The 23,242-nt window shown below is 46.2% G+C and overlaps 14 non-coding genes and 44 pseudogenes across 14 annotated transcripts; all 58 read right to left on the minus strand.

Moving 5' to 3' along the window:
- Positions 1-127: 127 nt before the first annotated feature.
- LOC136727260 (uncharacterized) lies at positions 128-246 on the minus strand (annotated as a pseudogene).
- Positions 247-461: 215 nt separating this feature from the next.
- Positions 462-580, minus strand: LOC136727391 (uncharacterized; annotated as a pseudogene).
- Positions 581-796: 216 nt separating this feature from the next.
- Positions 797-915, minus strand: LOC136726678 (uncharacterized; annotated as a pseudogene).
- A 205-nt stretch (positions 916-1,120) lies between these two features.
- LOC136726537 (5S ribosomal RNA) lies at positions 1,121-1,239 on the minus strand. The gene has a single exon (XR_010808211.1). It is a non-coding gene; the product is annotated as a 5S ribosomal RNA (ribosomal RNA).
- A 211-nt stretch (positions 1,240-1,450) lies between these two features.
- On the minus strand, positions 1,451-1,569 carry LOC136726927 (5S ribosomal RNA). The gene has a single exon (XR_010808303.1). It is a non-coding gene; the product is annotated as a 5S ribosomal RNA (ribosomal RNA).
- A 215-nt stretch (positions 1,570-1,784) lies between these two features.
- LOC136727059 (uncharacterized) lies at positions 1,785-1,903 on the minus strand (annotated as a pseudogene).
- Positions 1,904-2,122: 219 nt separating this feature from the next.
- Positions 2,123-2,241, minus strand: LOC136727375 (uncharacterized; annotated as a pseudogene).
- A 214-nt stretch (positions 2,242-2,455) lies between these two features.
- On the minus strand, positions 2,456-2,574 carry LOC136726713 (uncharacterized; annotated as a pseudogene).
- Positions 2,575-2,787: 213 nt separating this feature from the next.
- On the minus strand, positions 2,788-2,906 carry LOC136727355 (uncharacterized; annotated as a pseudogene).
- Positions 2,907-3,123: 217 nt separating this feature from the next.
- On the minus strand, positions 3,124-3,242 carry LOC136727202 (uncharacterized; annotated as a pseudogene).
- Positions 3,243-3,458: 216 nt separating this feature from the next.
- LOC136727290 (uncharacterized) lies at positions 3,459-3,577 on the minus strand (annotated as a pseudogene).
- Positions 3,578-3,798: 221 nt separating this feature from the next.
- On the minus strand, positions 3,799-3,917 carry LOC136726749 (uncharacterized; annotated as a pseudogene).
- Positions 3,918-4,132: 215 nt separating this feature from the next.
- Positions 4,133-4,251, minus strand: LOC136726743 (uncharacterized; annotated as a pseudogene).
- A 555-nt stretch (positions 4,252-4,806) lies between these two features.
- LOC136727397 (uncharacterized) lies at positions 4,807-4,925 on the minus strand (annotated as a pseudogene).
- Positions 4,926-5,141: 216 nt separating this feature from the next.
- LOC136726716 (uncharacterized) lies at positions 5,142-5,260 on the minus strand (annotated as a pseudogene).
- Positions 5,261-5,471: 211 nt separating this feature from the next.
- LOC136726626 (uncharacterized) lies at positions 5,472-5,590 on the minus strand (annotated as a pseudogene).
- Positions 5,591-5,806: 216 nt separating this feature from the next.
- LOC136726519 (uncharacterized) lies at positions 5,807-5,925 on the minus strand (annotated as a pseudogene).
- A 218-nt stretch (positions 5,926-6,143) lies between these two features.
- LOC136727008 (5S ribosomal RNA) lies at positions 6,144-6,262 on the minus strand. Its single transcript, XR_010808376.1, has one exon. It is a non-coding gene; the product is annotated as a 5S ribosomal RNA (ribosomal RNA).
- Positions 6,263-6,472: 210 nt separating this feature from the next.
- LOC136726644 (uncharacterized) lies at positions 6,473-6,591 on the minus strand (annotated as a pseudogene).
- A 219-nt stretch (positions 6,592-6,810) lies between these two features.
- Positions 6,811-6,929, minus strand: LOC136726468 (uncharacterized; annotated as a pseudogene).
- Positions 6,930-7,144: 215 nt separating this feature from the next.
- LOC136727393 (uncharacterized) lies at positions 7,145-7,263 on the minus strand (annotated as a pseudogene).
- Positions 7,264-7,479: 216 nt separating this feature from the next.
- Positions 7,480-7,598, minus strand: LOC136726679 (uncharacterized; annotated as a pseudogene).
- Positions 7,599-7,803: 205 nt separating this feature from the next.
- LOC136726549 (5S ribosomal RNA) lies at positions 7,804-7,922 on the minus strand. Its single transcript, XR_010808212.1, has one exon. It is a non-coding gene; the product is annotated as a 5S ribosomal RNA (ribosomal RNA).
- Positions 7,923-8,133: 211 nt separating this feature from the next.
- Positions 8,134-8,252, minus strand: LOC136726928 (5S ribosomal RNA). The gene has a single exon (XR_010808304.1). It is a non-coding gene; the product is annotated as a 5S ribosomal RNA (ribosomal RNA).
- A 215-nt stretch (positions 8,253-8,467) lies between these two features.
- LOC136726978 (5S ribosomal RNA) lies at positions 8,468-8,586 on the minus strand. Its single transcript, XR_010808349.1, has one exon. It is a non-coding gene; the product is annotated as a 5S ribosomal RNA (ribosomal RNA).
- A 210-nt stretch (positions 8,587-8,796) lies between these two features.
- Positions 8,797-8,915, minus strand: LOC136726865 (5S ribosomal RNA). The gene has a single exon (XR_010808246.1). It is a non-coding gene; the product is annotated as a 5S ribosomal RNA (ribosomal RNA).
- A 216-nt stretch (positions 8,916-9,131) lies between these two features.
- On the minus strand, positions 9,132-9,250 carry LOC136727145 (uncharacterized; annotated as a pseudogene).
- Positions 9,251-10,140: 890 nt separating this feature from the next.
- Positions 10,141-10,259, minus strand: LOC136726599 (uncharacterized; annotated as a pseudogene).
- A 215-nt stretch (positions 10,260-10,474) lies between these two features.
- LOC136727240 (uncharacterized) lies at positions 10,475-10,593 on the minus strand (annotated as a pseudogene).
- A 215-nt stretch (positions 10,594-10,808) lies between these two features.
- Positions 10,809-10,927, minus strand: LOC136726568 (uncharacterized; annotated as a pseudogene).
- A 216-nt stretch (positions 10,928-11,143) lies between these two features.
- Positions 11,144-11,262, minus strand: LOC136726464 (uncharacterized; annotated as a pseudogene).
- A 539-nt stretch (positions 11,263-11,801) lies between these two features.
- Positions 11,802-11,920, minus strand: LOC136726979 (5S ribosomal RNA). The gene has a single exon (XR_010808350.1). It is a non-coding gene; the product is annotated as a 5S ribosomal RNA (ribosomal RNA).
- A 210-nt stretch (positions 11,921-12,130) lies between these two features.
- LOC136726872 (5S ribosomal RNA) lies at positions 12,131-12,249 on the minus strand. Its single transcript, XR_010808253.1, has one exon. It is a non-coding gene; the product is annotated as a 5S ribosomal RNA (ribosomal RNA).
- Positions 12,250-12,465: 216 nt separating this feature from the next.
- LOC136727147 (uncharacterized) lies at positions 12,466-12,584 on the minus strand (annotated as a pseudogene).
- A 1,526-nt stretch (positions 12,585-14,110) lies between these two features.
- LOC136726528 (uncharacterized) lies at positions 14,111-14,229 on the minus strand (annotated as a pseudogene).
- A 553-nt stretch (positions 14,230-14,782) lies between these two features.
- LOC136726993 (5S ribosomal RNA) lies at positions 14,783-14,901 on the minus strand. The gene has a single exon (XR_010808363.1). It is a non-coding gene; the product is annotated as a 5S ribosomal RNA (ribosomal RNA).
- Positions 14,902-15,116: 215 nt separating this feature from the next.
- On the minus strand, positions 15,117-15,235 carry LOC136727392 (5S ribosomal RNA). Its single transcript, XR_010808430.1, has one exon. It is a non-coding gene; the product is annotated as a 5S ribosomal RNA (ribosomal RNA).
- Positions 15,236-15,456: 221 nt separating this feature from the next.
- Positions 15,457-15,575, minus strand: LOC136727194 (uncharacterized; annotated as a pseudogene).
- Positions 15,576-15,785: 210 nt separating this feature from the next.
- Positions 15,786-15,904, minus strand: LOC136727034 (uncharacterized; annotated as a pseudogene).
- A 218-nt stretch (positions 15,905-16,122) lies between these two features.
- On the minus strand, positions 16,123-16,241 carry LOC136726638 (uncharacterized; annotated as a pseudogene).
- Positions 16,242-16,461: 220 nt separating this feature from the next.
- LOC136726525 (5S ribosomal RNA) lies at positions 16,462-16,580 on the minus strand. The gene has a single exon (XR_010808210.1). It is a non-coding gene; the product is annotated as a 5S ribosomal RNA (ribosomal RNA).
- Positions 16,581-16,799: 219 nt separating this feature from the next.
- LOC136727299 (uncharacterized) lies at positions 16,800-16,919 on the minus strand (annotated as a pseudogene).
- Positions 16,920-17,135: 216 nt separating this feature from the next.
- On the minus strand, positions 17,136-17,254 carry LOC136727337 (5S ribosomal RNA). Its single transcript, XR_010808425.1, has one exon. It is a non-coding gene; the product is annotated as a 5S ribosomal RNA (ribosomal RNA).
- A 215-nt stretch (positions 17,255-17,469) lies between these two features.
- LOC136726636 (uncharacterized) lies at positions 17,470-17,588 on the minus strand (annotated as a pseudogene).
- Positions 17,589-17,809: 221 nt separating this feature from the next.
- On the minus strand, positions 17,810-17,928 carry LOC136726575 (uncharacterized; annotated as a pseudogene).
- Positions 17,929-18,143: 215 nt separating this feature from the next.
- Positions 18,144-18,261, minus strand: LOC136726630 (uncharacterized; annotated as a pseudogene).
- A 215-nt stretch (positions 18,262-18,476) lies between these two features.
- LOC136727280 (uncharacterized) lies at positions 18,477-18,595 on the minus strand (annotated as a pseudogene).
- Positions 18,596-19,698: 1,103 nt separating this feature from the next.
- On the minus strand, positions 19,699-19,817 carry LOC136726784 (uncharacterized; annotated as a pseudogene).
- Positions 19,818-20,033: 216 nt separating this feature from the next.
- On the minus strand, positions 20,034-20,152 carry LOC136726808 (uncharacterized; annotated as a pseudogene).
- Positions 20,153-20,368: 216 nt separating this feature from the next.
- Positions 20,369-20,487, minus strand: LOC136727343 (uncharacterized; annotated as a pseudogene).
- A 217-nt stretch (positions 20,488-20,704) lies between these two features.
- Positions 20,705-20,823, minus strand: LOC136727379 (uncharacterized; annotated as a pseudogene).
- A 224-nt stretch (positions 20,824-21,047) lies between these two features.
- On the minus strand, positions 21,048-21,166 carry LOC136727252 (uncharacterized; annotated as a pseudogene).
- A 216-nt stretch (positions 21,167-21,382) lies between these two features.
- On the minus strand, positions 21,383-21,501 carry LOC136726811 (uncharacterized; annotated as a pseudogene).
- A 220-nt stretch (positions 21,502-21,721) lies between these two features.
- LOC136727385 (uncharacterized) lies at positions 21,722-21,840 on the minus strand (annotated as a pseudogene).
- Positions 21,841-22,055: 215 nt separating this feature from the next.
- LOC136726934 (5S ribosomal RNA) lies at positions 22,056-22,174 on the minus strand. Its single transcript, XR_010808309.1, has one exon. It is a non-coding gene; the product is annotated as a 5S ribosomal RNA (ribosomal RNA).
- A 216-nt stretch (positions 22,175-22,390) lies between these two features.
- Positions 22,391-22,509, minus strand: LOC136726765 (uncharacterized; annotated as a pseudogene).
- Positions 22,510-22,728: 219 nt separating this feature from the next.
- Positions 22,729-22,847, minus strand: LOC136726680 (uncharacterized; annotated as a pseudogene).
- Positions 22,848-23,063: 216 nt separating this feature from the next.
- Positions 23,064-23,182, minus strand: LOC136726758 (uncharacterized; annotated as a pseudogene).
- Between the last annotated feature and the right edge of the window lie 60 nt (positions 23,183-23,242).

Below are 23,242 nucleotides of genomic sequence, written 5' to 3' on the forward strand. Positions count from 1 at the left end.
GGGAAAAATATCAGTGCAGCAAAGGGTGTTGAAAGTAGCCGGGTACGTGTACAATTCTTCAATTATATCTCCTCCAGACAGAAAGAGAGTATTAAGAGCTACGATGAAGTTACCCAGGAGACGAAAAAGCTTGCAGCACCTGGTATTTCCAGGAGGTCACCCATCCAAGTACTGACGAGGCCCTGCACCATTTGGCTTCCGAGATCTGACGAGATCGGGCGCGTTCAGGACGGTATGGCTGCAAACTGAGAAGCCTGGCTGCATGATGTCTCTAAAAGGCTGGCGGGTATTGACGGACCTTCCAGCAAAAAAAAAAGAAAAAAGAAAAATGGAGGGAAAAATATCAGTGCAGCAAAGGGTGTTGAAAGTAGCCGGGTACGTGTACAATTTTTCAATTATATCTCCTCCAGACAGAAAGACAGTATTAAGAGCTACAATGAAGTTACCCATGAGATGTAAAAAGCTTGCAGCACGTGGTATTTCCTGGAGGTCACCCATCCAAGTACTGACCAGGCCCTGACCCGTTTAGTTTCCGAGATCTGACGAGATCGGGGGCGTTCAGGACGGTGTGGCTGCAAGTCGGAAGGACTGGCTGCATGATGTCTCTTAATGGCTGGCGGGTATTTACGTAACTTCCAGCAAAAAACAAAAGAAAAAAGAAAAATGGAGGGAAAAATATCAGTGCAGCAAAGGGTGTTGAAAGTAGCCGGGTACTTGTACAATTCTTCAATTATATCTCCCCCAGACAGAAAGAGAGTATTAAGAGTTACGATGAACATACCCAGGAGACGTAAGAAGCTTGCAGCACCTGGTATTTTCAGGAGGTCTCACATTCAAGTAATGACCAGGCCCTGACCCGTTTAGTTTCCGAGATCTGACGAGATCGGGGGCGTTCAGGACGGTGTGGCTGCAAGTCGAAAGGCCTGGCTGCATGATGTCTCTTAATGGCAGGCGGGTATTGACGGAATTTCCTGCAAAAAAAGAAAAATGGAGGGAAACATAACAGTGCAGCAAAGGGTATTGAAAGTAGCCGGGTACGTGTAAAATTCTTCAATTATATCTCCTCCAAACTGAAAGAGAGTATTAAGAGCTACGAGGAAGTTTCCCAGGAGACGTGAAAAGCTTGCAGCACCTGGTATTTCCAGGAGGTCACCTATCCAAGTACTGACCAGGCCCTGCCCCGTTTAGCTTCCGAGATCTGACGAGATCGGGCGCGTTCAGGATGGTGTGGCCGCAAGCGAAGAGGCCTGGCTGCATGATGTCTCTTAAAGACTGGTGGGTATTGACGGAACTTCCAACAAAAAAAAAAAAAGAAAAATGATGGGAAAAATACCAGTGCAGCAAAGGGTGTTGAAAGAAGCCGGGTATGTGTACAATACTTCAATTATATCTCCTCCAGACAGAAAGAGATTATTAAGAGCTACGATGAAGTTACCCAGGAGACGTAAAAAGCTTGCAGCACCAGGTATTTCCAGGAGGTCTCCCATCCAAGTACTGACCAGGCCCTGCCCCATTTAGCTTCCGAGATCTGACGAGATCAGGCGCGTTCAGGACGGTGTGGCCGCAAGCAAAGATTCCTGGCTGCATGATGTCTCTTAAAGGGTGGAGGGTATTGACGGAACTTCCAGCAAAAAAAGAAAAAAAAAAAACAATGGAGGTAAAAATATCAGTGCAGCAAAGGGTGTTGAAAGTAGCCGGGTACGTGTACAATTCTTCAATTATATCTCCTCCAGACAGAAACAGAGAATGAAGAGCTACGATAAAGTTACCCAGGAGACGTAAAACGCTTGCAGCACCAGGAATTTCCAGGAGGTCTCCCATCCAAGTACTGACCAGGTCCTGCCCCGTATAGCTTCCGAGATCTGACGAGATCGGGCGCGTTCAGGACGGTGTGGCCGCAAGCCAAGAGGCAGGGCTGCCTGATGTCTCTTAAAGGCTGGCGGGTATTGACGGAGCTTCCAGCAAAAAAAAAAAAAAAAAAAAAGAAAAATGGAGGGAAAAATATCTGTGCAGCAAACGTTGTTGAAAGTAGCCGGGTACGTGTACAATACTTCAATTATATCTCCTCCAGACAGAAAGAGAGTATTAAGAGCTACGAGGAAGTTACCCAGGAGACATGAAAACCTTGCAGCACCTGATATTTCCAGGAGGTCACCCATCCAAGTACTGACCAGGCCCTGCACTGTTTAGCTTCCTAGATCTGACGAGATCAGGCGCGTTCAGGACGGTGTGGCCGCAAGTCAAGAGGCCTGGCTGCATGATGTCTCTTAAAGGTAGGCGGGTATTGACGGAACTTCCAGAAAAAACAAAAGAAAAAAGAAAAATGGAGGGAAAAATATCAGTGCAGCAAACGTTGTTGAAAGTAGCCGGGTACGTGTACAATACTTCAATTATATCTCCTCCAGACAGAAAGAGAGTACTAAGAGCTACAATGAAGTTACCTTGGAGACGAAAAAGCTTGCAGCACCTGGTATTTCCAGGAGGTCACCTATCCAAGTACTGACCAGGTCTTGCTCCGTTTAGCTTCCGAGATCAGATGAGATCGGACGCGTTCAGGACAATGTGTCCGCATGCCAAGAGGCCTGGCTGCATGATGTCTTTTAAAGGCTGGACGGTATTGACGGAACTTCCAGCAAAAAAAAAAAAAAAAAAATATGGAGGGAAAAATATCAGTGCAGCAAAGGCTGTTGACAGTAGCCGGGTACGTGTACAATTCTTCAATTATATCTCCTCCAGACAGAAAGAGAGAATGAAGAGCTACGATAAAGTTACCCAGGAGACGTAAAACGCTTGCAACACCAGGAATTTCCAGGAGGTCTCCCATCCAAGTACTGACCAGGTCCTGCCCCGTATAGCTTCCGAGATCTGACGAGATCAAGCGCGTTCAGGACGGTGTGGCCGCAAGCCGAGAGGCAGGGCTGCATGATATCTCTTAAAGGCTGGCGGGTATTGACGGAACTGCCAGCAAAAAAAAAAAAAAAAAAAGAAAAACAGAGGGAAAAATATCAGTGCAGCAAAGGGTGTTGAAAGTAGCCGGGTACGTGCACAATACTTCAATTATATCTCCTCCAGACAGACAGAGAGTTTTAAGAGCTACGATGAAGTTACCCAGGAGACTTAAGAAGCTTGCAGCACCTGATATTTCCAGGAGATCTACCATCCAAGTAGTGACCAGGCCCTGCCCCGTTTAGCTTCCGAGATCTGACGAGATCGGGCGCGTTCAGGACGGTGTGGCCACAAGCCGAGAGTCCTGGCTGCATGATGTCTCTTAAAGGCTGGAGGGTATTGACGGAACTTCCAGCAAAAGAAAAAAGAAAAAAGAAAAATGGAGGAACATATATCAGTGCAGCAATGGGTGTTGAAAGTAGCCGGGTACATGTACAATTCTTCAATTATATGTCCTCCAGACTTAAAGAGAGTATTAAGAGCTATGATGAAGTTACCCAGGAGACGTAAAAAGCTTGCAGCATCTGGTATTTCTAGGAGGTCACCCATCCAAGTACTGACCAGGACCTTCCCCGTTTAGCTTCCGAGATCTGACAAGATCGGGCGCGTTCAGGACGGTGTGGCCGCAAGCCAAGAGGCCTGGCTGCATGATGTCTCTTAAAGGCTGGCGGGTATTGACGGAACTTCCAGCAAAAAAAGAAAGAAAAAAAGATAGAAAAATGGTTGGAAAAATATCAGTGCAGCAAAGGGTGTTGAAAGTAGCCGGGTACGTGTACAATTTTTCAATTATATCTCTTCCAGACAGAAAGAGAGTATTAAGAGCTACAATGAAGTTACCCAGGAGACGTAAAAAGCTTGCAACACCAGGTACTTCTAGGAGGTCACCCATCCAAGTACTGACCAGGCCTTGCTCCGTTTAGCTTCCGAGATCAGATGAGATCGGACGCGTTCAGGTCAATGTGTCCGCATGCCAAGAGGCCTGGCTGCATGATGTCTTTTAAAGGCTGGACGGTATTGACGGAACTTCCAGCAAAAAAAAAAAAAAAAAAAAATATGGAGGGAAAAATATCAGTGCAGCAAAGGCTGTTGAAAGTAGCCGGGTACGTGTACAATTCTTCAATTATATCTCCTCCAGACAGAAAGAGAGAATGAAGAGCTACGATAAAGTTACCCAGGAGACGTAAAACGCTTGCAGTACCAGGAATTTCCAGGAGGTCTCCAATCCAAGCACTGACCAGGCCCTGCCCCGTTTAAATTCCGAGATCTGATGAGATCAGGGGCGTTCAGGACGGTGTGGCTGCAAGTCGAAAGGCCTGGCTGCATGATGTCTCTTAAAGTCTGGCGGGTATTGACAGAACATCCAAATTAAAAAATAAAAATAAAAAAAAAAATGGAGGGAAAAATATCACTGCAGCAAAGGGTGTTGAAAGAAGCCGGGTATGTGTACAATACTTCAATTATATATCCTCCAGACAGAAAGAGAGTATTAAGAGCTACGAGGAAGTTACCCAGGAGACATAAAAACCTTGCAGCACCTGATATTTCCTGGAGATCACCCATCCAAGTGGTGACAAGGCCCTGCCCCTTTTAGCTTCCGAGATCTGACGAGACTGGGCACGTTCAGGACGGTGTGGCCGCAAGCCGAGAGGCCTGGCTGCATGATGTCTCTTAAAGGCTGGCGGGTATTGACGGAACTTCCAGCAAAAAAAAAGAAAAAAAAATAGAAAAATGGAGGGAAAAATATCAGTGCAGCAATAGGTGTTGAAAGTTGCCGGGTACGTGTACATTTCTTCAATTATATCTCCACCAGACAGAAAGAGAGTATTAAGAGCTACGATGAAGTTACCCAGGAGACGAAAAAGCTTGCAGCACCTGGTATTTCCAGGAGGTCACCCATCCAAGTACTGACCAGGCCCTGCCCCGTTTAGAATCCGAGATATGACGAGATCGGGCACATTCAGGACGGTGCGGCCGCAAGCCGAGAGGCCTGGCTGCATGATGTCTCTTAAAGGCTGGAGGGTATTGACGGAACTTTCAGCAAAATAAAAAAGAAAAAAGAAAAATGGAGGGAAAAATATCAGTGCAGCAAAGGTTGTTGAAAGTAGCCGGGTACCTGTACAATTCTTCAATTTTATCTCCTCCAGACAGAAAGAGAGTATTAAGAGCTACGAGGAAGTTACCCAGGAGACATAAAAACCTTGCTGCACCTGATATTTCCAGGAGGTCACCCATCCAAGTACTGACCAGGCCCTGCACCGTTTAGTTTCCGAGATCTGACGATATCGGGCGCGTTCAGGACGGTGTGGCCGCAAGCCAAGAGGCCTGCCTGCATGATGTCTCTTAAAGGCTGGCGGGTATTGACGGAACTTCCAGCAAAAAAAAAAAAAGATAAATGAAGGGAAAAATACCAGTGCAGCAAAGGGTGTTGAAAGAAGCCGGGTATGTTTACAATACTTCAATTATATCTCCTCCAGACAGAAAGAGAGTATTATGAGCTACGATGAAGTTACCCAGGAGACGTAAGAAGCTTGCAGCACCTGGTATTTCCAGGAGGTCACCAATCCAAGTAATGACCAGGCCCTGCACCGTTTAGTTTCCGAGATCTTACGAGATCGGGCGCTTTCAGGACGGAGTGGCCGCAAGCCGAGAGGCCTTACTGCATGTTGTCTCTTAAAGGCTGGTGGGTATTGACGGAACTTCCAGAAAAAAGAAAAAGAAAAAAGAAAAACGGAGGGAAAAATATCAGTGCAGCAAAGGGTTTTGAAAGTTGCCGGGTATGTGTACATTTCTTCAAATGTATCTCTTCCAGACAGAAAGAGAGTATTAAGAGCTACGATTAAGTTACCCAGGAGACGTAAAAAGCTTGCAGTACCTGGTTTTTCCAGGAGGTCACCAATCCAAATACTGACCAGGCCATGCCACGTTTAAATTCCGAGATCTGACGAGATCGGGCACGTTCAGGACGGTATGGCTGCAAACCGTGAAGCCTGGCTGCATGATGTCTCTTAAAGTCTGGCGGGTATTGACAGAACATCCAAATAAAAAAATAAAAAAAAAAAAAAAAATGGAGGGACAAATATCACTGCAGCAAAGGGTGTTGAAAGAAGCCGGGTATGTGTACAATACTTCAATTATATATCCTCCAGACAGAAAGAGAGTATTAAGAGCTACGAGGAAGTTACCCAGGAGACATAAAAACCTTGCAGCACCTGGTATTTCCAGGAGGTCACCCATCCAAGTACTGACCAGGCCCTGCCCCGTTTAGCTTCCAAGATCTGACGAGATCGGGCGCGTTCAGGACGGTGTAGCCGCAAGCCAAGAGGCCTGGCTGCATGATGTCTCTTAAAGGCTGAAGGGTATTGACGGAACTTCCAACAAAAAAAAAAAAGAAAAATGAAGGGAAAAATACCAGTGCAGCAAAGGGTGTTGAAAAAAGCCGGGTATGTGTACAATATTTCAATTATATCTCCTCCAGACAGAAAGAGAGTATTAAGAGCTACGATGATGTTACACAGGAGACGTGAAAAGCTTGCAGCACCTGGTAATTCCAGGAGGTCACCCATCCAAGTGGTGACCAGGCCCTGCCCCTTTTAGCTTCCGAGATCTGACGAGATTGGGCGAGTTCAGGACGGTGTGGCCGCAAGCCAAGAGGCCTGGCTGCATGATGTATCTTAAAGGCTGGCGGGTATTGACGGAACTTCCAGCAAAAAAAAAAGAAAAAAAATAGAAAAATGGAGAGAAAAATATCAGTGCAGCAAAGGGTGTTGAAAGTAGCCAGGTACGTGTACAATTCATCAATAATATCTCCTCCAGATTGAAAGAGAGTACTAAGAGCTACGATGAAGTTTCCCAGGAGACTTAAAAAGCTTGCAGCACCTTCTAATTCCAGGAGGTCTCCCATCCAAGTACTGACCAGGCCCTGTCCCGTTTAGCTTCCAAAATCTGATGAGATCGGGCGCGTTCAGGACGGTATGGCTGCAAACTGAGAAGCCTGGCTGCATGATGTCTCTAAAAGGCTGGCGGGTATTGACGGACCTTCCAGCAAAAAAAAAAGAAAAAAGAAAAATGGAGGGAAAAATATCAGTGCAGCAAAGGGTGTTGAAAGTAGCCGGGTACGTGTACAATTTTTCAATTATATCTCCTCCAGACAGAAAGACAGTATTAAGAGCTACAATGAAGTTACCCATGAGATGTAAAAAGCTTGCAGCACGTGGTATTTCCTGGAGGTCACCCATCCAAGTACTGACCAGGCCCTGACCCGTTTAGTTTCCGAGATCTGACGAGATCGGGGGCGTTCAGGACGGTGTGGCTGCAAGTCGGAAGGACTGGCTGCATGATGTCTCTTAATGGCTGGCGGGTATTTACGTAACTTCCAGCAAAAAACAAAAGAAAAAAGAAAAATGGAGGGAAAAATATCAGTGCAGCAAAGGGTGTTGAAAGTAGCCGGGTACTTGTACAATTCTTCAATTATATCTCCCCCAGACAGAAAGAGAGTATTAAGAGTTACGATGAACATACCCAGGAGACGTAAGAAGCTTGCAGCACCTGGTATTTTCAGGAGGTCTCACATTCAAGTAATGACCAGGCCCTGACCCGTTTAGTTTCCGAGATCTGACGAGATCGGGGGCGTTCAGGACGGTGTGGCTGCAAGTCGAAAGGCCTGGCTGCATGATGTCTCTTAATGGCAGGCGGGTATTGACGGAATTTCCTGCAAAAAAAGAAAAATGGAGGGAAACATAACAGTGCAGCAAAGGGTATTGAAAGTAGCTGGGTACGTGTAAAATTCTTCAATTATATCTCCTCCAAACTGAAAGAGAGTATTAAGAGCTACGAGGAAGTTTCCCAGGAGACGTGAAAAGCTTGCAGCACCTGGTATTTCCAGGAGGTCACCTATCCAAGTACTGACCAGGCCCTGCCCCGTTTAGCTTCCGAGATCTGACGAGATCGGGCGCGTTCAGGATGGTGTGGCCGCAAGCGAAGAGGCCTGGCTGCATGATGTCTCTTAAAGACTGGTGGGTATTGACGGAACTTCCAACAAAAAAAAAAAAAGAAAAATGATGGGAAAAATACCAGTGCAGCAAAGGGTGTTGAAAGAAGCCGGGTATGTGTACAATACTTCAATTATATCTCCTCCAGACAGAAAGAGATTATTAAGAGCTACGATGAAGTTACCCAGGAGACGTAAAAAGCTTGCAGCACCAGGTATTTCCAGGAGGTCTCCCATCCAAGTACTGACCAGGCCCTGCCCCATTTAGCTTCCGAGATCTGACGAGATCAGGCGCGTTCAGGACGGTGTGGCCGCAAGCAAAGATTCCTGGCTGCATGATGTCTCTTAAAGGGTGGAGGGTATTGACGGAACTTCCAGCAAAAAAAGAAAAAAAAAAAACAATGGAGGTAAAAATATCAGTGCAGCAAAGGGTGTTGAAAGTAGCCGGGTACGTGTACAATTCTTCAATTATATCTCCTCCAGACAGAAAGAGAGTATTAAGAGCTAAGATGAAGTTTCCCAGGAGACGTAAAAAGCTTGCTGCACCTGGTATTTCCAGGAGGTCACCTATCCAAGTACTGACCAGGCCCTGCCCCGTTTAGCTTCCGAGATCTGACGAGATCGGGCGCGTTCAGGACGGTGTGGCCGCAAGCCAATAAGATTGGCTGCATGATGTCTCTTAATGGCTGGCGGGTATTGACGGAACTTCCAACATAAAAAAAAAAGAAATATGATGGGAAAAATACCAGTGCAGTAAAGGGTGTTGAAAGAAGCCATGTATGTGTACAATACTTCAATTATATCTCCTCCAGACAGAAAGAGAGTATTAAGAGCTACGATGAAGTTACCCTGGAGATGTAAAAAGCTTGCAGCACCTGGTATTTCCAGGAGGTCACCCATCCAAGTACTGACCAGGCCCTGCCCCGTTTAGCTTCCGAGATCTGACGAGATTGGGCGCGTTCAGGGCGGTGTGGCCGCAAACCAAGAGGCCTGCCTGCATGATGTCTCTTAAAGGCTGGCGGGTATTGACGGAACTTCCAGTATAAAAAAAAAAAAAAAAAGAAAAACGGAGGGAACAATTTCAGTGCAGCAAAGGGTGTTGAAAGTAGCCGGGTACGTGTTCAATACTTCAATTATATCTCCTCCAGACAGAAAGAGAGTATTAAGAGCTACGATGAAGTTACCCAGGAGACGAAAGAGCTTGCAGCACCTGGTATTTCCAGGAGATCACCCATCCAAGTAGTAACCAGGCCCTGCCCCATTCAGCTTCCGAGATCTGACGAGATCGGGCGCGTTCAGGACGGTGTGGCCGCAAGCCGAGAGTCCTGCCTGCATGATGTCTCTTAAAGGCTGAAGGGTATTGACGGAACTTCCAGCAAAAAACAAAAGAAAAAAGAAAGAAAAATGGAGGGATAAATATCAGTGCAGCAAACGGTGTTGAAAGTAGCCGGGTACGTGTACAATACTTCATTTATATCTCCTCCAGACAGAAAGAGAGTATTAAGAGCTACGAGGAAGTTACCCAGGAGACGAAAAAGCTTGCAGCACCTGGTATTTCCAGGAGGTCTTCCATCCAAGTACTGAACAGGGCCTGCCCCGTTCGGCTTCCGAGATCTGATGAGATCGGGCGCGTTCAGGACAATGTGTCGGCATGCCAAGAGGCCTGGCTGCATGATGTCTCTTAAAGGCTGGCGGGTATTGACGGAATTTCTAGCAAAAAAAAATAAATTAAAAAAAATAGAAAAATGAAGGGAAAAATATTAGTTCTGGAAAGGGTTTTGAAAGTAGCCGGGTACGTGTACAATACTTCAATTATATCTTCTCCAGACAGAAAGAGAGTATTAAGAGCTACGATGAAGTTACCCAGGAGACGTAAAAAGCTTGCAGTACCTGGTTTTTCCAGGAGGTCACCAATCTAAATTCTGACCAGGCTCTGCCACTTTTTGCTTCCAAGATCTGACAAGATCGGGCGTGTTCAGGACGGTGTGGCCGCAAGCCAAAAAGCCTGGCTGCATGATGTCTCTTAAAGGCTGGCGGGTATTGACGGAAATTCCAACAAAAAAAAAAAAAGAAAAATGAAGGGAAAAATACCAGTGCAGCAAAGGGTGTTGAAAGAAGCCGGGTATGTGTACAATTCTTCAATTATATCTCCTGCAGACAGAAAGAGAGTATTAAGAGCTACGAGTAAGTTACTCAGGAGACGAAAAAGCTTCCAGCACCTGGTATTTCCAGGAGATCACTCATCCAAGTAGTGACCAGGCCCTGCCCCGTTTAGCTTCCGAGATCTGACGAGGTTGGGCGCGTTCAGGACGGTGTGGCCGCAAGCCGAGAGTCCTGGCTGCATGATGTCTCTTAAAGGCTGGAGGGTATTGACGGAACTTCCAGCAAAAAACAAAAGAAAAAAGAAAAATGGAGGGATAAATATCAGTGCAGCAAAGGTTGTTGAAAGTAGCCAGGTACGTGTACAATTCTTCAATAATATCTCCTCCAGACTGAAAGAGAGTATTAAGAGCTACGATGAAGTGACCCAGGAGACGAAAAAGCTTGCAGCACCTGGTATTTCCAAGAGCTCACCCATCCAAGTACTGACCAGGCCCTGCTCCGTTTGGCTTCCGAGATCCCACGAGATCGGGCGCGTTCAGGACGGTATGGCCGCAAGCCAAGAGGCCTGGTGCATGATGTCTCTTAAAGGCTGGAGGGTATTGACGGAACTTCCAGCAAAATAAAAAAGAAAAAAGAAAAATGGAGGGAAAAATATCAGTGCAGCAAAGGTTGTTGAAAGTAGCCGGGTACGTGTACAATACTTCTATTATATCTCTTCCAGACAGAAAGAGAGTATTAAGAGCTATGAGAAAGTTACCCAGGAGATATGATAACCTTGCAGCACCTGATATTTCCAGGAGGTCACCCATCCAAGTACTGACCAGGCCCTGCTCCGTTTAGCTTCCAAGATCTGACGAGATAAGGAGCGTTCAGGACGGTGCGGCCGCAAGCCAAGAGGCCTGGCTGCATGATGTCTCTTAAAGGCTGGCGGGTATTGACGGAACTTCCAGCAAAAAACAAAAGAAAAAAGAAAAATGGAGGGAAAAATATCAGTGCAGCAAACGGTGTTGAAAGTAGCCGGGTACGTGTACAATACTTCAATTATATCTCCTCCAGACAGAAAGAGAGTATTAAGAACTACAATGAAGTTACCCAGGAGACGTAAAAAGCTTGCAGCACCTTGTAATTCCAGGAGGTCACCCATCCAAGTGTTGACCAGGCCCTGCCCCGTTTAGTTTCCGAGATCTGATGAGATCGGGCACGTTCAGGACGGTGTGGCCGCAAACCAAGAGGCCTGCCTGCATAATGTCTCTTAAAGGCTGGCGGGTATTGACGGACCTTCCAGCAAAAAAAAAAAGAAAAATGGTGTGAAAAATATCAGTGCAGCAATGGGTGTTGAAAGTTGCCGGGTACATGTACATTTCTTCAATTGTATCTCCTCCAGAAAGAAAGAGAGTATTAAGAGCTACGATGAAGTTACCCAGGAGACGTAAAAAGCTAGCTGTACCTGGTTTTTCCAGGAGGTCACCAATCCAAATACTGACCAGGCCCTGCCACGTTTTGCATCCAAGATCTGACAAGATCGGGCACGTTCAGAACGGTGTGGCCGCAAGCCAAAAAGCGTGGCTGCATGATGTCTCTTAAAGGCTGGCGGGTATTGACGGAACTTCCAACAAAAAAAAAAAAAGAAAGATGAAGGGAAAAATACCAGTGCAGCAAAGGGTGTTGAAAGTTGCCGGGTACGTGTAAAATTCTTCAATTGTATCTCCTCCAGACAGAAAGAGAGTATTAAGAGCTAAGATGAAGTTTCCCAGGAGACGTAAAAAGCTTGCTGCACCTGGTATTTCCAGGAGGTCACCTATCCAAGTACTGACCAGGCCCTGCCCCGTTTAGCTTCCGAGATCTGACGAGATCGGGCGCGTTCAGGACGGTGTGGCCGCAAGCCAATAAGATTGGCTGCATGATGTCTCTTAATGGCTGGCGGGTATTGACGGAACTTCCAACATAAAAAAAAAAGAAATATGATGGGAAAAATACCAGTGCAGTAAAGGGTGTTGAAAGAAGCCATGTATGTGTACAATACTTCAATTATATCTCCTCCAGACAGAAAGAGAGTATTAAGAGCTACGATGAAGTTACCCTGGAGATGTAAAAAGCTTGCAGCACCTGGTATTTCCAGGAGGTCACCCATCCAAGTACTGACCAGGCCCTGCCCCGTTTAGCTTCCGAGATCTGACGAGATTGGGCGCGTTCAGGGCGGTGTGGCCGCAAACCAAGAGGCCTGCCTGCATGATGTCTCTTAAAGGCTGGCGGGTATTGACGGAACTTCCAGTATAAAAAAAAAAAAAAAAAGAAAAACGGAGGGAACAATTTCAGTGCAGCAAAGGGTGTTGAAAGTAGCCGGGTACGTGTTCAATACTTCAATTATATCTCCTCCAGACAGAAAGAGAGTATTAAGAGCTACGATGAAGTTACCCAGGAGACGAAAGAGCTTGCAGCACCTGGTATTTCCAGGAGATCACCCATCCAAGTAGTAACCAGGCCCTGCCCCATTCAGCTTCCGAGATCTGACGAGATCGGGCGCGTTCAGGACGGTGTGGCCGCAAGCCGAGAGTCCTGCCTGCATGATGTCTCTTAAAGGCTGAAGGGTATTGACGGAACTTCCAGCAAAAAACAAAAGAAAAAAGAAAGAAAAATGGAGGGATAAATATCAGTGCAGCAAACGGTGTTGAAAGTAGCCGGGTACGTGTACAATACTTCATTTATATCTCCTCCAGACAGAAAGAGAGTATTAAGAGCTACGAGGAAGTTACCCAGGAGACGAAAAAGCTTGCAGCACCTGGTATTTCCAGGAGGTCTTCCATCCAAGTACTGAACAGGGCCTGCCCCGTTCGGCTTCCGAGATCTGATGAGATCGGGCGCGTTCAGGACAATGTGTCGGCATGCCAAGAGGCCTGGCTGCATGATGTCTCTTAAAGGCTGGCGGGTATTGACGGAATTTCTAGCAAAAAAAAATAAATTAAAAAAAATAGAAAAATGAAGGGAAAAATATTAGTTCTGGAAAGGGTTTTGAAAGTAGCCGGGTACGTGTACAATACTTCAATTATATCTTCTCCAGACAGAAAGAGAGTATTAAGAGCTACGATGAAGTTACCCAGGAGACGTAAAAAGCTTGCAGTACCTGGTTTTTCCAGGAGGTCACCAATCTAAATTCTGACCAGGCTCTGCCACTTTTTGCTTCCAAGATCTGACAAGATCGGGCGTGTTCAGGACGGTGTGGCCGCAAGCCAAAAAGCCTGGCTGCATGATGTCTCTTAAAGGCTGGCGGGTATTGACGGAAATTCCAACAAAAAAAAAAAAAGAAAAATGAAGGGAAAAATACCAGTGCAGCAAAGGGTGTTGAAAGAAGCCGGGTATGTGTACAATTCTTCAATTATATCTCCTGCAGACAGAAAGAGAGTATTAAGAGCTACGAGTAAGTTACTCAGGAGACGAAAAAGCTTGCAGCACCTGGTATTTCCAGGAGGTCACCCATCCAAGTACTGACCAGGCCCTGCTCCGTTTAGCTTCTGAGATTTGGTGCATTCAGGACGTTGTGGCTGCAAGCCAAGAGGCCTGGCTGCATGATGTTAATTAAAGGCTGGAGGGTATTGACTGAACTGCCTGCAAAAAAAAAAAAGAAAAATGGAGGAAAAAATACCAGTGCAGCAAAGGGTGTTGAAAGTAGCCGGGTACGTGTACAATTCTTCAATTTTATCTCCTCCAGACAGAAAGAGAGAAATAAGAGCTACGATGAAGTTACCGAGGAGACGAAAAAGCTTGCAGCACCTGGTATTTCCTGGAGGTCACCCATCCAAGTACTGACAAGGCCCTGCTCCGTTTAGCTTCTGAGATTTGGTGCATTCAGGACGTTGTGGCTGCAAGCCAAGAGGCCTGGCTGCATGATGTTAATTAAAGGCTGGAGGGTATTGACTGAACTGCCTGCAAAAAAAAAAAAGAAAAATGGAGGAAAAAATACCAGTGCAGCAAAGGGTGTTGAAAGTAGCCGGGTACGTGTACAATTCTTCAATTATATCTCCTCCAGACAGAAAGAGAGTATTTAGAGCTACGATAAAGTTACCCAGGAGACGAAAAAGCTTGCAGCACCTGGTATTTCCTGGAGGTCACCCATCCAAGTACTGACAAGGCCCTGCCCCGTATAGCTTCCAAGATCTGACGAGATCGGGTACGTTCAGGACGGTGAGGCCGCAAGCCGAGAGGCCTGTCTGCATCATGTCTCTTAAAGGTTGGAGGGTATTGACGGAACTTCCAGCAAAAAATTAAAGAAAAAAGAAAAATAGAGGGAAAAATATCAGTGCAGCAAAGGGTGTTGAAAGTAGCCGGTTACGTGTACAATACTTCAATTATATATCCTCCAGACAGAAAGAGAGTATTAAGAGCTACGATAAGGTTACCCAGGAGACGAAAAACGCTTGCAGCACCTGGTATTACCAGGAGGTCACCCGTCCAAGTACTAACCAGGCCCTGCCCCATTTAGCTTCCGAGATCTGGCGAGAGTTGGCGCGTTCAGGACGGTGTGGCCGGAAACCAAGAGGCCTGCCTGCTTGATGTCTCTTAAAGGCTGGCGGGTATTGACGGAACTTCCAGCAAAGAAAAAAAAAAAAAAAAAGAAAAATGGAGGGAAAAATTTCAGTGCAGCAAAAGGTGTTGAAAGTAGCCGGGTACGTGTTCAATAGTTCAATTATATCTCCTCCAGACAGAAAGAGAGTATTAAGAGCTACGATGAAGTTACCCAGGAGACGAAAAAGCTTGCAGCACCTGGTATTTCCAGGAGATCACCCATCAAAGTAGTAACCAGGCCCTGCCCCGTTTAGCTTCCGAGATCTGACGAGATCAGGCGCGTTCAGGATGGTGTGGCCGCAAGCTGAGAGCCCTGGCTGCATGATGTCTCTTAAAGGCTGGAGGGTATTGACGGAACTTCCAGCTAAAAACAAAAGAAAAAAGAAAAATGGAGGGAAAAATATCAGTGCAGCAAAGGGTGTTAAAAGTAGCCAGGTATGTGTACAATTCTTCAATAAAATCTCCTCCAGACAGAAGGAGAATACTAAGAGCTACGAGGAAGTTGCCCAGGAGACGAAAAAGCTTGCAGCACCTGGTATTTCCAGGAGGTCAACCATCCAAGTACTGACCAGGCCCTGCCCCGTTTAGCTTCCGAGATCTGACGAGATCGGGCGCGTTCAGGACGGTGTGGCCGCAAGCCAAAAGGCCTGGCTGCATGATGTCTCTTAAAGGCTGGCGGGTATTGACGGAACTTCCAGCAAAAATAAAAAAAAATAAAAAAAGGAAAATGGAGGGAAAAATATCAGTGCAGCAAACGGTGTTGAAAGTAGCCGGGTACGTGTACAATATTTCAATTATATCTCCTCCAGACAGAAAGAGAGTATTAAGAGCTACGAGGAAGTTACCCAGGAGACATAAAAACCTTGCAGCACCTGATATTTCCAGGAGGTCACCCATCCAAGTACTGACCAGGCCCTGCACCGTTTCGCTTCCGAGATCTGACGAGATCGGGCACGTTCAGGACGGTGTGGCCGCAAGCCAAGAGGCCTGGCTGCATGATGTCTCTTAAAGGCTGGCGGGTATTGACGGAACTTCCAGCAAAAAAAAAAAAAGAAAAATGAAGGGAAAAATATCAGTGCAGCAAAGGGTGTTGAAAGTAGCCGGGTACGTGCACAATACTTCAATTATATCTCCTCCAGACAGAAAGAGAGTATTAAGAGCAACGATGAAGTTACCCAGGAGACGAAAAAGCTTGCAGCACCTGGTATTTCTAGGAGGTCACCCATCCAAGTAGTGACCAGGCCCTGCCCTTTTTAGCTTCCGAGATCTGACGAGATCGGGTGCGTTCAGGACGGTGTGGCCACAAGCCGAGAGGCCTGCCTGCATGATGTCTCTTAAAGGCTGGCAGGTTTTGACGGAACTTCCAGCAAAAAAAAAAAAAAAAGAAAAGAAAAACGGAGGGAAAAATATCAGTGCAGCAAAGGGTGTTGAAAGTAGCCGGGTACGTGCACAATACTTCAATTATATCTGCTCCAGACAGAAAGAGAGTATTAAGAGCTACGATGAAGTTACCCAGGAGACAAAAAAGCTTGCAGCACCTGGTATTTCCAGGAGATCACACATGCAAGTACTGACAAGGCCCTGCCGCGTTTAGCTTCCGAGATCTGATGAGATGGGGCGCGTTCAGGACGGTGTGGCCGCAAGCCAAGAGGCCTGGCTGCATGATGTCTCTTAAAGGCTGGCGGGTATTGACGGAACTTCCAGCAAAAAAAGAAAGAAAAAAAAATAGAAAAATGCAGGGAAAAATATCAGTGCAGCAAAGGGTGTTGAAAGTAGCCGGGTACGTGTACAATTCTTCAATTTTATCTCCTCCAGACAGAAAGAGAGAAATAAGAGCTACGATGAAGTTACCGAGGAGACGAAAAAGCTTGCAGCACCTGGTATTTCCAGGAGGTCACCCAACCAAGTACTGACCAGGCCCTGCCCCGTTTAGCTTTCGAGATCTGATGAGATCGGGCGCGTTCAGGACGGTGTGGCCGCAAGCCAATAAGCCTGGCTGCATGATGTCTCTTAAAGGCTGGTGGGTATTGACGGAACTTCCAAAAAAATAAAAAAATAAAAAATAGAAAAATGGAGGGAAAAATATCAGTGCAGGAAAGAGTGTTGAAAGTAGCCGGGTACGTGTACAATACTTCAATTATATCTCCTCCAGACAGAAAGAGAGTTTTAAGAGCTATGATGAAGTAACCCAAGTGACGAAAAAGGCTCGCAGCACCTGGTATTTCCAGGAGGTCACCCATCCAAGAACTGACCAGGCCCTGCCCCGTTTAGCTTCACGAGATCTGACGAGATCGGGCACGTTCAGGAGGGTGTGGCCGCAAGCCAAGAGGCCTGGCTGCATGATGTCTCTTAAAGGCTGGAGGGTATTGATGGAACTTCCAGCAAAAAAAAAAAGAAATAAGAAAAATGGAGGGAAAAATATCACTGCTGCAAAGTGTGTTGAAAGTAGCCGGGTACGTGTACAATTCTTCAATTATATCTTCTCCAGACAGAAAGAGAGTATTAAGAGCTACGATGAAGTTTCCCAGGAGACGTAAAAAGCTTGCAGCACCTGGTATTTCCAGGAGGTCACCTATCCAAGTACTGACCAGGCCCTGCCCCGTTTAGCTTCCGAGATCTGACGAGATCGGGCGCGTTCAGGGCGGTGTGGCCGCAAGCCAAGAGGCCTGGATGCATGATGTCTCTTAAAGGCTGGAGGGTATTGACGGAACTTCCAGCAAAATAAAAAAGAAATAAGAAAAATGGAGGGAAAAATATCACTGCTGCAAAGTGTGTTGAAAGTAGCCGGGTACGTGTACAATACTTCAATTATATCTCCTCCAGACAGAAAGAGAGTATTAAGAGCTATGATGAAGTTACCCAGGAGACGAAAAAGCTTGCAGCACCTGGTATTTCCAGGAGATCACCCATCCAAGTAGTGACCAGGCCTTGCCCCGTTCAGCTTCCGAGATCTGATGAGATCGGGCGCGTTCAGGACAATGTGTCCGCATGCCGAGAGGCCTGGCTGCATGATGTCTCTTAAAAGCTGGCGGGTATTGACGGAATTTCAAGCAAAAAAAAATAAAATAAAAAAAATTGAAAAATGAAGGGAAAAATATTAGATCAGGAAAGGGTGTTGAAAGTAGGCGGGTACGTGTACAATACTTCAATTATATCTTCTCCAGACAGAAAGAGAGTATTAAGAGCTATGATGAAGTTACCCAGGAGACGAAAAACTTGCAGCACCTGGTATTTCCAGGAGATCACCCATCCAAGTAGTGACCAGGCCTTGCCCCGTTCAGCTTCCGAGATCTGACGAGATCGAGCGCGTTCAGGACGGTGTGGCCGCAAGCCAAGAGGTCTGGCTGCATGATGTCTCTTAAAGGCTGGAGGGTATTGACGGAACTTCCAGCAAAATAAAAAAGAAAAAAGAAAAATTGAGGGAAAAATATCAGTGCAGCAAAGGTTGTTGAAAGTAGCCGGGTACGTGTACAATTCTTCAATTATATCTCCTCCGGACAGAAAGAGAGTATTAAGAGCTTCGATGAAGTTACCCAGGAGACGATAAAGCTTGCAGCACCAGGTATTTCCAGGAGGTCTCACATTCAAGTACTGACCAGGTCCTGCCCCGGTAGCTTCCGAGATCTGACGAGATCGGGCGCGTTCAAGACGGTGTGGCCGCAAGCCGAGAGGCCTTGCTGCATGATGTCTCTTAAAGGCTGGTGGGTATTGACGGAACTTCCAGAAAGAATAAAAAGAAAAAAGAAAAATGGAGGGAAAAATACCAGTGCAGGAAAGAGTGTTGAAAGAAGCCGGGTATGTGTACAATACTTCAATTATATCTCCTCCAGACAGAAAGAGAGTATTAAGAGCTACGATAAACTTACCCAGAAGACGTAAAAGCTTGCAGCACCAGGTATTTCCAGGAGGTCTCCCATCCAACCACTGACCAGGCCCTGGCCCGTCTAGCTTCCGAGATCTGATGAGATCGGACGCGTTCAGGACGGTATGGCCGCAAGACAAGAGGGCTGGCTGCATGATATCTCTAAAAGGCTGGCGGGTATTGACGGAACTTCCAACAAAACAAAAAAAAAGAAAAATGAAGGGAAAAATACCAGTGCAGCAAAGGGTGTTGAATGAAGCCGGGTATGTGTACAATACTTCAATTATATCTCCTCCAGACAGAAAGAGAGATCGGGCGCGTTCAGGACGGTGTGGCCGCAAGCCAAGAGGCCTGGCTGCATGCTGTCTCTTAAAGGCTGGAGGGTATTGACGGAACTTCCAGCAAAAAAAAAAAAGAAAAAAGAAAAATGATGGGAAAAATATCAGTGCAGCAAAGGGTGTTGAAAGTAGCCGGGTACGTGTACAATTCTTCAATTATATCTCCTCCAGACAGAAAGAGAGTATTAAGAGCTACGATGAAGTTACCCAAGAGACGAAAAAGCCTGCAGCACCAGGTAATTCTAGGAGGTCTCCCATCCAAGTACAGACTAGACCCTGCCCCGTTTAGTTTCCGAGATCTGACGAGATCGGACGCTTTCATGACGGTGTGTCCGCAAACCGAGAGGCCTGGCTGCATGATGTCTCTTAAAGGCTGGCGGGTATTGACGGAACTTCCAGCAAAAAAAAAAAAAAATATATATATAAAAATGGAGGGAAAAATATCAGTGCAGCAAAGGGTGTTGAAAGTAGCCGGGTACGTGTACAATTCTTCAATTATATCTTCTCAGACAGAAAGATAGTATTAAGAGCTACAATGAAGTTACCCAGGAGCTGAAAAAGCTTTTAGCAACAGGTATTTCCAGGAGGTCTCCCATCCAACCACTGACCAGGCCCTGGCCCGTCTAGCTTCCGAGATCTGACGAGATCGGGCACGTTCAGGACAGTGTGGCCGCAAGGCAAGAGGCCTGGCTGCATGATGTCTCTTAAAGGCTGGCGGGTATTGACGGAACTTCCAGCAAAAAAAAAAAAAAAAAAAAAAATTAGAAAAATGGAGGGAAAAACATCATTGCAGCAAAGGGTGTTGAAAGTAGCCAGGTACGTGTACAATACTTCAATTATATCTTCTCCAGACAGATAGAGAGTATTAAGAGCTACGATAAAGTTACCCAGGAGACGAAAAAAGCTTGCAGCACCTGGTATTTCCAGGAGGTCACACATGCAAGTACTGACAAGGCCCTGCCGCGTTTAGCTTCTGAGATCTGATGAGATGGGGCGCGTTCAGGACGGTGTGGCCGCAAGCCAAGAGGCCTGGCTGTATGATGTCTCTTAAAGGCTGGAGGGTATTGACAGAACTTTCAGCAAAAAACAAAAGAAAAAAGAAAAATGGAGGGAAAAATATCAGTGCAGCAAAGGGTGTTGAATGTAGCCGGGTACGTGTACAATACTTCAATTATATCTTCTCCAGACAGAAAGAGAGTATTAAGAGCTACGATAAAGTTACCCAGGAGACGAAAAAAGCTTGCAGCACCTGGTATTTCCAGGAGGTCACACATGCAAGTACTGACAAGACCCTGCCGCGTTTCGCTTCCGAGATCTGATGAGATGGGGCGCGTTCAGGACGGTGTGGCCGCAAGCCACGAGGCCTGGCTGTATGATGTCTCTTAAAGGCTGGAGGGTATTGACGGAACTTCCAGCAAAAAACAAAAGAAAAAAGAAGAATGGAGGGAAAAATATCAGTGCAGCAATGGGTGTTGAAAGTAGCCGGGTACGTGTACAATTCTTCAATTATATCTCCTCCAGACAGAAAGAGAGTATTAAGAGCTACGATGAAGTTACCCAAGTGACGTTAAAAGCTTGCAGCACCTGGTATTTCCAGGAGGTCAACCATCCAAGTACTGACCAGGCCCTGCCCCGTTTAAATTCCGAGATCTCACGAGATTGGGCGCGTTCAGGACGGTGTGGCCGCAAACCAAGAGGCCTGGCTGCATGATGTCTCTTAAATGCTGGCAGGTATTGACGGAACTTACAGCAAAAAAAAAAAAGAAAAAAGAAAAATGCAGGGAAAAATATCAGTACAGCAAAGGGTGTTGAAACAAGTCGGGTACGTGTACAATTCTTCAATTATATCTCCTCCAGACAGAAAGGGAGTATTAAGAGCTATGATGAAGTTACCCAGGAGACGTAAGAAGCTTGCAGCACCTGGTATTTCCAGGAGGTCTCCCACCCAAGTATTGAACATGCCCTGCCCCGTTCAGCTTCCGAGATCTGACGAGATCGGGCGCATTCAGGACGGTGTGGCCGCAAGCCAAGAGGCCTGGCAGCATGATGTCTCTTAAAGGCTGGCGGGTATTGACGGAACTTCCAGCAAATAAAAAAAAAAAAATTAAAAAAAGAAAAACGGAGGGAAAAATATCAGTGCTGCAAAGGGTGTTGAAAGTAGCCGGGTACGTGTACAATTCTTCAATTATATCTCCACCAGACAGAAAGAGAGTATTAAAAGCTACGATGAAGTTACCCAGGAGACGTAAAAACCTTACAGCACCTGATATTTCCACGAGATCTCCCATCCAAGTACTGACTAGGCCCTGCCCCGTTTAGCTTCCGAGATCTGACGAGATCGGGCGCGTTCAGGGCGGTGTGGCCGCAAGCCAAGAGGCCTGGCTGCATGATGTCTCTTAAAGGCTGGCGGGTATTGACGGAACTTCCAGCTAAAAACAAAAGAAAAAAGAAAAGTGAAGGGAAAAATATCAGTGCAGCAAAGGGTGTTGAAAGTAGCTGGGTACTTGTACAATTCTTCAATTATATCTCCTCTAGACAGAAAGAGAGTATTAAGAGCTACGATGAAGATTCCCAGGAGACGTAAGAAGCTTGCAGCACCTGGTATTTCCAGGAGGTCTTCCACCCAAGTACTGAACAGGCCCTGCCCCGTTCAGCTTCCGAAATCTGATGAGATCGGGCACGTTCAGGACAATGTGTCCGCATGCCAAGAGGCCTGGCTGCATGATGTCTCTTAAAGGCTGGCGGGTATTGATGGAACTTCCAGCAAAAAAAAAAAAAAAAAAAAATAGAAAAATGAAGGGAAAAATATTAGTTTAGGAAAGGGTGTTGAAAGTAGCCGGGTACGTGTACAATACTTCAATTATATCTTCTCCAGGCAGAAAGAGCGTATTAAGAGCTACGATGAAGTTACCCAAGAGACGAAAAAGCTTGCAGCACCTGGTATTTCCAGGAGGTCACCCATCCAAGTACTGACCAGGCCCTGCTCCGTTTAGTATCCGAGATCTGACGAGATCAGGCGCGTTCAGGACGGTGTGGCAGCAAGCCAAGAGGCCTGGCTGCATGATGTCTCTTAAAGGCTGGAGGGTATTGACGGAACTTCCAGCAAAATAAAAATGAAAAAAGAAAATTGGAGGGAAAAATATCAGTGCAGCAAAGGTTGTTTAAAGTAGCCGGGTATGTGTACAATTCTTCAATTATATCTCCTCCAGACAGAAAGAGACTATTAAGAGCTTCGATGACGTTACCCAGGAGACGATAAAGCTTGCAGCACCAGGTATTTCCACGAGATCTCCCATCCAAGTACTGACTAGGCCCTGCCCCGTTTAGCTTCCGAGATCTGACGAGATCGGGCGCGTTCAGGGCGGTGTGGCCGCAAGCCAAGAGGCCTGGCTGCATGATGTCTCTTAAAGGCTGGCGGGTATTGACGGAACTTCCAGCTAAAAACAAAAGAAAAAAGAAAAGTGAAGGGAAAAATATCAGTGCAGCAAAGGGTGTTGAAAGTAGCTGGGTACTTGTACAATTCTTCAATTATATCTCCTCTAGACAGAAAGAGAGTATTAAGAGCTACGATGAAGATTCCCAGGAGACGTAAGAAGCTTGCAGCACCTGGTATTTCCAGGAGGTCTTCCACCCAAGTACTGAACAGGCCCTGCCCCGTTCAGCTTCCGAAATCTGATGAGATCGGGCGCGTTCAGGACAATGTGTCCGCATGCCAAGAGGCCTGGCTGCATGATGTCTCTTAAAGGCTGGCGGGTATTGATGGAACTTCCAGCAAAAAAAAAAAAAAAAAAAATAGAAAAATGAAGGGAAAAATATTAGTTTAGGAAAGGGTGTTGAAAGTAGCCGGGTACGTGTACAATACTTCAATTATATCTTCTCCAGGCAGAAAGAGCGTATTAAGAGCTACGATGAAGTTACCCAAGAGACGAAAAAGCTTGCAGCACCAGGTATTTCCAGGAGGTCTCCCATAAAAGCACTGACCAGGCCCTGCCCCGTTTAAATTCTGAGATCTGACGAGATCGAGGGCGTTCAGGACAGTGTGGCCGCAAGCCAAGAGGCCTGGCTGCATGATGTCTCTTAAAGGCTGGAGGGTATTGATGGAACTTCCAGCAAAAAAAGAAAGAAAAAAGAAAAATGGAAGGACAAATATAAGTGCAGGAAAGGGTGTTGAATGTAGCCGGGTACGTGTACAATTCTTCAATTATATCTCCTCCAGACTGAATGAGAGTATTAAGAGCTACGATTAAGTTACCCAGGAGACGTAAAAAGCTTGCAGCACCTGGTATTTCCAGGAGGTCTCCCATAAAAGCACTGACCAGGCCCTGCCCCGTTTAAATTCTGAGATCTGACGAGATCGAGGGCGTTCAGGACGGTGCGGCTGCAAGTCCAAAGGCCTGGCTGCATGATGTCTCTTAGTGGCTGGCGGGTATTGACGGAACTTCCTGC

This window comes from Amia ocellicauda, unplaced genomic scaffold (assembly GCF_036373705.1).
Source record: "Amia ocellicauda isolate fAmiCal2 unplaced genomic scaffold, fAmiCal2.hap1 HAP1_SCAFFOLD_26, whole genome shotgun sequence".
NCBI lineage: Eukaryota > Metazoa > Chordata > Actinopteri > Amiiformes > Amiidae > Amia > Amia ocellicauda.